The following is an 11,443-nucleotide window of genomic DNA, read 5'->3' on the forward strand; positions in this document are numbered from 1 at the left end:
AAGTATATAGTTATATATAAAAATATATACCAGATGTATATCAAATATATAGTTATCTTGGAAGTGTGGGATTATGAGGGATTTTTCACTTTCTATATATATAGTATATATATAGTATATGTATATAGTATATGTAATATATGTAATACATATAACTATGTAAGTATATAGTTATATATATAAATATATACCAAATGTATATCAAATATATAGTTATCTTGGAAGTGTGGGATTATGAGGGATTTTTCACTTTCTACATTGAATATTTTTTTTTTTTTTTTTTTTTTTTTGAGACAGAGTCTCACTCTGTCACCCAGGCTGGAATGCAGTGGTGTGATCTTGGCTCACTGCAAATTTTGCCTTATGACTTCAAGCGATTTTCCTGCCTCAGCCTCCTGAGTAGCTGGCATTACAGGTGCTCACCACCATGCCTGGCTAATTTTTGTATTTTTAGTAGACACGGGGTTTCGCCATGTTGGCCAGGCTGGTCTCGAACTCCTGACCTCATGATCTGCCCGCCCTGGCCTCCCAAAGTGCTGGGATTACAGGCGTGAGCCACTGCGCCCGGCCATGTTCAAATTTTTATAGCATGTATGTTTCACTTTTGTAAGCAGAAAAAAATTGAAGATATATATCTTTAAATATTCTCACCCCCATATCCTTTGCTAGTCAGAGTTCTTGAATGAAAGCAACAGCAGTGACTCTGGTTAACAGAAAATATAATTCTTAGCAGAAAATACAATTCTTAAAAGATGTGGTAGAGTCAATTACTGTTTGCTGAATTTCCCAGTCCTCTTAGAGGAAGATGAGGCCATGTCACTAGCTTTGGCCAATGAGCCAGAGAACTGGTGCTCAACCCTCCTGCACTCTCTTCCTCTGCTATGACATCCATAAAGGCCTCGGGTACTAGATGAGATAGGCACAAGATGATGGAGCTTCCATCAGCCTGAATACCTTAGTTACATCTTGGAAGCGAGCTGTTCAGACCTGCAGTACATTTTGAGTAAGCAAGAAATAAACCTGTGTGTGTCAAGTCATTGAGATTTGGGCTTTTAAACTTATTGGCCAGGCACAGCGGCTTATGTTTGTAATCCCAGCACTTTCGGAGGCCAAGATGGGCAGATGGCCCAGAAGTTCAAGACCAGCCTGGGCAACATGGCAAAACCCTGTCTCTACAAAAAATAAAAAAAGTAGCTGGGTATGTTGGTGTGCACCTGCAGTCCCAGCTACTTACTTGGGAGGCTGAGGTGGAAGGATCACCTGAACCTGGGGAGGTCAAGGCTGCACGGAGTCATCATCACACCACTGCACTCCAGCCTGGGAGACAGCATGACACCCTGTCTCAAAAAAGTAAAATAAGATAAAATATTATTATTCAAAGCATAAGCCAGCCTATCCTGACTAAGAGAAAGGGATGTCAGGTAATCCAGGGGATCCATGAGAGGCCTGGAGAACCAGGCAGGGTCAGGAACCAAGGATGACATGATGTAACACAGCTAAGATTTCCATCACAGCCCCAACAGCAGATGAAAATACCTTCCATCTTCTCTATGTCAATCCTGGGCCCATAAATTGCTCTGTTGGGAGCCACTAAAAACTCACATTCCCCAACTTCTACCGGGCCCTCTATGCTCTCTGGCAATCTTCTTTCCCAGTCAGTTCTCCAAATCTTCACGGGTGCTCTGCCAAACTCCCATCCTCCTCAGCGTTCCCACAATTCTACTTTACCTTCACCCTGAGCAGATGACCTCATCGCCTACCGAATTGAAAAGAGAAGACTTCAGACAACAATGTCTTCTACTCCTTGACATGGAGTACATACAAACTCCTGAGCATCCCTACTTGACTACTCTTTGCTCTTTCCCTCCTATCCCAAGGGAAGAGGTGCTCCTTTTCTTGTTGACTAATCCTTCCACCTGAATTCTGTGCCCCATTCCCTTCTACTTTCCCAGGAAACTTGATCTCTGAGTTCCCTCTCTCCCTCCCTTCTGTATCTTCAGCCTTTTCCTTTCTCTGACATGCCCTTCAAATATGTTCAAGTCTCTTGAATCTTTTCTTTCTTTTTTTCTAGACGAAGTCTCGCTCTGTTGCCCAGGCTGGAGTGCAGTGGTGGGATCTCAGCTCACTGCAACCTCCACCTCCTGGGTTCAAGCAATTCTCTGCCTCAGCCTCCCTAGCAGCTGAGATTACAGGCGCCTGCCACCATGCCTGGCTAATTTTTTTTGTATTTTTAGTAGAGATGGGGGTTTCACCATCTTGGCCAGGTTGGTCTTGAACTCCTGACCTCGTGATCCATCCTCCTCGGCCTCCCAAAGTGCTGGGATTACAGGATTGAACCACCGCACGTGATCCACCCTCCTCGGCCCCCCAAAGTGTTGGGATTACAGGATTGAGCCACCGCACCCAGCCTAAGTCTCTTGAAACTTAAAAAAAAAAATCCCTTGCCATTGTTTCTTAAAAAGTCAAAATTAAATTTACCATGTGACCCAGCAAGAGAAATGGAAATATATGTCCACACAAAGACCTGTACTTGGGTGGTTATAACAACATTATTTATGATATCCAAAAAGTGGAAACAACCCAAATGTCATTCAACCAGTGAGTGCAGTTAAGCAAAATATGGTATATTTATTAAATAAAATACTATTCAACAATTAAAAACAGTAAAGTACTGATATATGATACACCATGACTAAACCTCAACCTCAAAAACATTATGCTTGGTGAAAGAAACAAAGCATAAAAGAACACATATTGTATGATGTCATTTATATGAAATTCTCCTATCTAAAAGGCAAATCCACAGACAGAAAGTAGTTTAATGGCTGTCTGGTGTGATAGAGAGGGACTACAAGGGATGTTTTGGGGGCGGTAGAGATGTTCCAAAAGAAGATTGTAGTGATGATTGTACGACTCTGTAAGCCTGCTAAAATTAATTTAATTGTATACTTAAAGTAGGTGAATTTTATGCATTGCAATTATGCCTCAATAAAGATATTTAAAAATAAAAGCACTGACTCAATTCCTCATCATTCTTTAGCTTCTGCCCTATTTATCTCCTCCCTGTCAAGGGCAAATACAGATGTTCCTTGACTTTGATGGAGTCACGTCCTAATAAACCCATTTGTAAGTTGAAAATATCATGTCAAAATGCATTTAATTCATCAAACCTACCAAACGTCATAGTTTAGCCTAGCATACCTTAAATGTGTTCAGAACACTTATATTAGCATACAGTCAGGCAAAATCATCCAACACAAAGCCTAGTTTATAGTAAAGTGTTGAACATCTCACATAGGAGTATTGTACCTTCTATCACTAGCCCAGGAAAAAATAAAATTCAAAATATAGTTTCTATTGAATGCATATCATTTTTGCACATCTTAGTCAAAAAATCATAAGTCAAACCATGGTAAGCCAGGAACTGTCTGTAGCTTAAGAATATTGTTTGCAGCCGGGTATGGTGGCTCATGCCTGTAATCCCAGCACTTTGGGAGGCCAAGGCAGGTGGTAAGGAGTTCAAGACCAGCCTGACCAACATGGTGAAACCCCGTCTCTACTAAATACAAAAAATTAGCCAGGCGTGGTGGTGCATGCCTGTAATCCCAGCAACTTAGGAGGCTGAGGCAGGAGAATCACTTGAACCTGGAGGCAGAGGTTGCAGTGAGCCAAGATCGCACCATTGCACTCCAGCTTGGGCAACAAAAGCGAAACTCCGTATCAAAAATAATAATTTAAAAAAAGAATGTTGTTTGCACTATTGTCCATAATTCCTCACCTCTGGATCGCTTTTTAATCCTTTTTTCGTCTGTCACCTCTTAACCCATTGTATTTTGCCTTCCACTTTTTCCTTCTTAAGCCACTGTCATTTGCCATTCACTCCCACTACTCCATGGAAAGTGCTCATCACCAGTGTTCTTGTTGCTAAATCCAGTGGATTTAAATCAGACCTTGTCTGAGTAACATTTGGCACTGTTGAGCTCTCCCCTCCATTTAGAAGGAGATTTGCCCTTGGTTTCTGTGACACCGCACTCTCCTGGCTTTACTTTTTACTCTTTGACCACTACTTCTCAGTTCCTTTTGTGGGCCCCTCTTTCTCGGCCCTTTTGGTAAATGTTTTTGTTTGATAAGGTTATGTCCAGCCCTTTTCTCTTCTCATTCTGCATGGTCTTGGTAGACGACCTCACCCATTCCTATAGCTTTAATAATTATCTGCATGTTGATGGTTCCCAACTCTATCACTCCAGCCTACATTTCTTTCCTGCACTTCATAGCCATATGTCCAACTGTAGCAGGAAGAGCCGCAGACAGAACCCCTCAGGCACTGAGTTAAAGAAGGAAGAGCTTTATTTGGCTGGGAGCATCAGCAAGACTCACGTCTCAAAAACCGAGCTCCCCGAGTGAGCAATTCCTGTCCCTTTTAAGGGCTTACAACTCTAAGGGGGTCTGCATGAGAGGGTAGTGATTAATTGAGCAAGCAGGGGGTATGTGACTGGGGGCTGCATGCACCGGTAATTAGAATGGAACGGAACAGGACAGGGATTTTCACAGTGCTTTTCCATACAATGTCTGTAATCTATAGATAACATAACCGGTTTAGGTCAAGGGTCAATCTTTAACCAGGCCCAGGGTACGGTGCAGGGCTGGTGCTGGGCTGTCTGACTGTGGATTTCATTTCTGGCTTTTAGTTTTTACTTATTCTTTCTTTGGAGGCAGAAATTGGGCATAAGACAATACGAGGGGTGGTCTCCTCCCTTACAACTGCCTCCTGGAAATCTCCCCTTGGACATTCCAGACACTTAAAATTTGGCAGGTCCAAAACTGAATTCAGTGTTTTCCCCAGAAACCTGTTCCCCTTTGAGTGTTCTCTGTCTCAGTGAATGGTTCCATCATCCACTCAGCTACCTCAGCCATTAAACCCAGACTTCCTTTCCGACCCACTCTATCAGCCATCACATACAATCCATCACTAATCATGTTGATTTTTATCTCCTAATATTCTATAAGTCAGAGATTTGACACATAGGCTCATGGATCCTGGAGGATTCCAGAGCATCCATGAACGTGCTGAATTGTAGACAAAATTTGGTATGATGATGTCTAGTGGCATTTTTCTGGGGAGAGTGTGCAGGCCATCACTTTCATCACATTCTCAGACAGGTCTGTGACTGAACAAAAGGTTTAGAACCACTTCTCTAAATGCACCCATTCCTCCTCATCCATCCTCCCACCCTGACCAGATGTAGTCACTACAGAGGACTGTGTCTCCCCATAACAGCCTCTTTGCTCTCTTACAACTGCAAATGGGGGGATCTTGCTGTGGCCATGGACAGAGGCCAGCAGTGCTGGATGCTCTGGGCCCCAGGTGTGCCAGTGTGGCCTGCTCCCCTCCCCACATGCCCACAGATCACTTACTCTTTTTTCCTTTCCCCCCCCCCATCTCTTTCTTCATCTTCTTTTCTCGTTCACTCATTCTCTTTCCCTTCCCCAGCTTGTCTCTTGCTTCATTAACACACTGATTGTAGGGCACTGGGATCTTTGACACACATAGCTTGAAGCCTCTTCAAACCAAGACTAGAGGCAGCATTCACCCTGCTCATTGGCTCCCACTGGCAGAGCCCTCAACACCCCTCCATAGAAGAGGAAAGGGAAGTGGGAGGGGGGCTGAGCTTGGAGGTGTGGGGCCAGTAATTAGGGAGACCTGAGCCCCAAGAATAGCTGTAGTGTTAGGAGGAATATGGAGGGCAGCTCAAAGAATCATAGACCCGAAAATTCTTGATTAAAACTTAAAGTTGGGAAGACATTTTACATTCTCTAACCTGATCTTTCCCCCATCTCTTACAGATGGTCTTCGATTCCTTTTTTTTCCTCAATTCATATTTACAACAAGAAGTTCTGTTGGCTTTACCTCAAAATATATTCCACTCTGTTCTATTGATCTCTGTGTGCATTCTTTCTTTAACACCACGGTGATTATTATAAAATGTGTATTTGGACCGGGCACGTTGGCTCACGCCTGTAATCCCAGCACTTTGGGAGGCCGAGGCGGGCGAATCACAAAGTCAGGAGATCAAGACCACGGTGAAACCCCGTATCTACTAAAAAAATACAAAAAATTAGCCGGGCACGGTGGCAGGTGCCTGTAGCACCAGCTACTCAGGAGGCTGAGGTAGGAGAATGGCGTGAACCCAGGAGGCGGAGCTTGTAGTGAGCCACTGCACTCCAGCCTGGGGGACAGAGGGAGACTCCGTCTCAAAAAAAAAAAAAAAAATGTATATTTGGTCTCCCCATTTCCTGATATACAACTCCTAAAATCCTTAAAATCTCCAAAGTTATGGCTTTTTATGTGTTAATGAGTTGGCTGATGGCCAACAGCCCCTAGATAGCTTCAGGACTGGGGATTGGTCCCCAAAAAGACCAAGGCAGGATTAGAGAGTTGGGACTTTCTGCCCCATTTCCCCACCTCGGGGGGAGGGGGGAGGGGCCCAGAAGGTTCAGCTGATCACAATGGCCAATGATTTAATCAATCATGCCTGCATAATAAAGCCTCCATAACAACCCAAAAGGCCAGAGCTTGGGGAGATTCCGGACAGCAAAACACGTGGAGGCTCCTGGAGGGTGGCATACTCGAAGAAGGCGTGAAGCACTGTGCCCCTTCCCACAGGCCTTGCCCCATGCATCTTTTCATCTATATTCCTTGTAATATTCCTTATAATAATCCAATACCCTTTTGCTGCCTGATTGCTGCCATCATGGGTCGCATGCATGCTCCCGGTGGCTGACGTTGACTTCCGATGACGTAAAGGAGCAGATTGACAAACTGGCCAAGGGCCTGACTCCCTCACGAATCAGATAAGGATGCTAAATGCTATCTGATTCTGATAGCCGGATTCATCATTTGGCCCGATATTATAACACTAAGCGAGTCCTCCCTCCCAATTGGAAATATGAATCATCTACAGCCTCTGCCCTGGTCGCATAAATTTGTCTGTGTACTCAAGCAATAAAATGATTGTTTAACTAAAAAAAAAAAAAAAAAAAAAAAATTCTAATCAATAAGTGTTTCCTTGAATTCTGTGAGCTACTCTAACAAATTCATGGAACTCAGTGAGGGGGTTGTGGAAACCCATATAGCCAGTTTGTCAAAAACACTGATACAATAACCTGGAGCTTCCGAGTCACATCTGAAGGCGGAGGTGGGGATCGGGGAGGGGATGTGACAGTCTTGGAGACAGCTCTCAACCTGTCAGATCTGACGCCATCTCCGGGTAGTTAGTATCAAAATTACATAAAATTAGAGGACATTCATCTGGTGTCCACTAGAAAACTGATTGCTCATTTAGTGTGTGTACTCCCACACATCTGGTCACAGAAACCTTTGTTGATTGTTCTGTGAGAGCAGAGCAAAAACAGCTTGTATTTTTCCACTTCAATCACACTGTCTTCTGTACTGTAACTTTATAGTGCTGTGGCGTCTTGACATTAGATAGTGCGAATCCTCCAACTTTGTTTCTCAGTATTGTTTTGGTTTTGCTGGGTCTTTTGCTTTTCCATAAAAACTTGAGAATCATTTCGTCTATGTCTACAATATAGCTTGCAGAGATTTTGACTGAAATGATATGGAATGTATACATTAAGTTGGAAAGAATTGACATCCTAAAAGCATTGAGTCCTCTTTGTCATGAACATGGAATGGCTCTCCCTTTATTTAGATTTCTTTAATCTGTGTTCTGTAGTTTTCTAGATTTCGGTCCAGTGTATATTTTGTTATATTTATTCCTAAGTATTTCATTGTTTTGCTGCTGTTGAAAATAGTATTGCTTTCCTAAAAATATGAAATTCTAATTGTTCATTGCTGGTATATAGGAAAGCAATTGATTTTTTTGTATATCGACCTTGTACCCTGTGACCTTGCTATATGTATTTTCATTAGTTCTAGGAGTGGTGCCCACTCCCATAGATTATTTGGGATTTTCTATTATCCCACAAATTTTAATAAATTGCGGTTTTATTTTCATTTAATTTGAAATATTTAAAAATTTATCTTGAAACTTCTTCAACCTATATGTTATTTAGAAATTTGTGATTTAATTTCCAGATATTTGGGGATTTTCCAGCCGTCTTTCTGTTACTGGTTTCTATTTTATTTCTGTTGTAGTCTGAGAGCATAGTTTGTATGATTTCTATTCTTTTAAATTTGTGGGTTTTTTTTTTTTTTTTGGAGACAGGGTCTCAATCTGTCACTCATGCTGGAATGAAGTGACACAGTCGTAGCTCACTACAACCTCGAAATCTTGGGCTAAAGGGATCCTCCTCCCTCAGCCTCCTGAGTAGCTGGGACTACAAGTGTGCACCACCATGCCCACCTAATTTTTTATTTTTAATTTTTTTGTTGAGACAGGATCTTGCTATATTTCCCAGGCTAGTCTTGAACTCCTGGCCTCAAGCGATCCTCCTACCTCAGCCTCCCCAAAGTGCTGAGATTACCTGTGTGATCGCCACATTCAGCCTTTTGAATTTGTTAAGGTGTGTTATATGGCCCAGAATACAGTCTATCTTGGTGCATGTTCCATGTCAGCTTGAGAAGAATGTGTATTCTGCTGTTATTGGATGGAGTATCTGTAAATTTCAATGGGATCAAGTTGATTGATAGTGCTGCCCAGGTAAAAATCTATTCCAAATCTGTCCACATATCTTTCTCCGCAATCACTATCCTAGCCCAAGCTATCATGGTCTCTTGCCTGGACTGTCTAACTGGTCTCATAACTAGCTTCCTAGATGGCCTTCTTGTTTCCAGTTTTGCACCTACTAAAACCCATTCTCCATACATCAGACAGAGTAAGCTTTAAAAGACAAAATTCAGATCACGTCACTCCCAGCTCAAAACCCTCCAGTGGCTTTTCATTTTTCCTAGAATAAAAGCTAAATGTCTTCCATGGCTGTCATGGCCCTACACCATCTTACTCCAGAACTTCTTTCCTACCTTATCTAGTACCAGTCTTTCCTCTTGCTGTCTCCAGTTGGACTTCTTTCTGAATTCCCTTGAATACACCAAGCTCATCTCTCACCCTGGGATCCCACGCCTCTGGGTCCTCATGAAATGACTGATGACTTCTTGTCATTCAAGCTCACCTCAACTCTCACCTCCATGGAGAATCCTTCCCTGACTAACCTATTTCATCTTGTTCTCCATCCTCATCCCATTACACTACCTTTATCCTTTTAAAAAAAAAATTGTTTTCAAAGTATTTTTGACTTTGTGAAATGATTTTGTTCATGTATTTATTTGGTTGTTTGTGTCTGTCATCCTTTCTCTAAAATGTGAGATCTAGGAGAGCAGGGACCTTCTTCACCACTCAGTAGCCAGTACCTAGAACAGTGCCTGACACCTCACTCTCCTGATTTAAGGACTGAACACAGGTGAGGCAGGGAGAATGAGAGCAAGTCTAGTTCCAAGCAAGTAGAAAGTGGCCAGATCAGGGAAGAAAGAATAGCAGAGGAAATGGGAACACACTCTCATTCATGTTTTTGCCACCATTATCAGCCTATAGGCCATTACTATAATGAATGAACTCCCACAATTTTCAGTCTTTCCTTCAGTATATTATTAATTAAATTCCAAGCAATTCTAGATTATACCTACCATTTTGCTAGGGCTGGACAGATCCACTAAAGCAGTTCTCCACCTATTTTTCATTATTGCCCCCTGAAATGTTAATATCAAAGGCATATTATATATTTAATAACTGTTTGCATATTTGCACTTTATACCTAGAAAGAGTAAGTATAAAAGTTACTCTTTTTGTTCGATACAGGGTTAAGAATAACCAAATAAAAGTTTTAATTAATTTAGAAATATAAAAAACTATTAACATTTAATTTTATAACTGTATCTGCCAAGCAACTTTAAATATAATTTATTTACCTATATAGATTTTAATGTGTCAAATTATATATGTATATTAGCAACTTGTATAACTACATAATAACAATAACATTATAACTTAAATTTTAAAAATTATCCCTAGTTTAATTTTTCCAGAAAATGTGTAATAATTTTAAAATGTATTTCTTAAAAATTATTGTTAGTAAAAGTAACTTTTAACTTTTGCTTGTTAGAAAAAATAACTTTTAAATAAGGCCTACTATTTGATAGTATAGCAGGGTGACTATAGTCAATAATAACTTAATTGTACATTTAAAAATAACTAGAAGAATGTAATTGGATTGTTTGTAACTCAAAGGATAAATGCTTGAGGGGATTGTTTCCCCATTCTCCCTGATGTGCCTGTTTCACATTGCGTGCCTGTGTCAAAATATCTCCTGTATCCCATAAATATATACACCTACTATGTACCCACAAAAATTAAAAATTAAAAAGTTTCTAAAAACAAAATAACTTTTAATATAGCTAGCTGCAGATAGTCATTCACGTATTGTTGACATTCTTTCTGTTCAGTACTTAACATAATTAGTGATGAACTGAATGATTTTTGTGCAATTAAATTTACTCTATATTTCATTCTCAAAACTTGAGTAACAGATAAAAACACTGAGGATCAAACATAAATTAGGTAATGGCAGACAATAGGCAGCAGGTCAACTCTTGCAATAGGACTTTAAGAATGAGTAATTGAAAGAAAGTCCTCCAATCAGAATCATTTATTCAACATGGCTCTATATCAGTGATCTTTCATACATTTAGCATATCTTCAATAAGTTCAATATCAGTGCTGTTCATGTGATACCCAGAAAAACCCAGCAAGACAAACTATACTAAGGAATAAGATTTTGTCAAGTAAGGCTGAGCTTTAGAGGGCCACAATCCATTCCAATAGCAAAGATTTTTTTCTCATGAAGGACAAACTTTCACTTGCTTGGGATGATATCACCTATTGAAAATGAATGCCCTAGAGTAGTATTTTGCCTTGACTGAATAAAACAAGATAGAATATGAATAATGGGTAGCCAGAAAACCAAAAGGAAAGAAAACAAGAAGTACTTAGTAGGGACAGCCCTTTATGAGGGCAAAATAGATAACAAACTTTTCCCTAAATTAACACTTCCAAAAGTGCCTTGTTCCAACATAATGCTACTAAAGTGTATGTAATCACTATTCACTCCTTCTTGAAAGGATATTATCTCAAATCTTATCCTCTATTATCTCTGGTTTTAAGTCCAAGAATTTGGGTGATATCCTTTCCTCTTCTAGTCACCTCGCGATCTCTTCTAGATATGCTGCAAGCTATAAACTAAGTTGTATGTTGTATCACTACTCACACACTATATTCTACAATATATAGTGTGAAGATGAAGAAAGAGAATGGAAGTAAATGTATGTATATGCGGCCGGGCGCGGTGGCTCAAGCCTGTAATCCCAGCACTTTGGGAGGCCGAGGCGGGTGGATCACAAGGTCAGGAGATCGAGACCATCCTGGCTAAC

This window comes from Mandrillus leucophaeus, unplaced genomic scaffold (assembly GCF_000951045.1).
Source record: "Mandrillus leucophaeus isolate KB7577 unplaced genomic scaffold, Mleu.le_1.0 Scaffold400, whole genome shotgun sequence".
NCBI lineage: Eukaryota > Metazoa > Chordata > Mammalia > Primates > Cercopithecidae > Mandrillus > Mandrillus leucophaeus.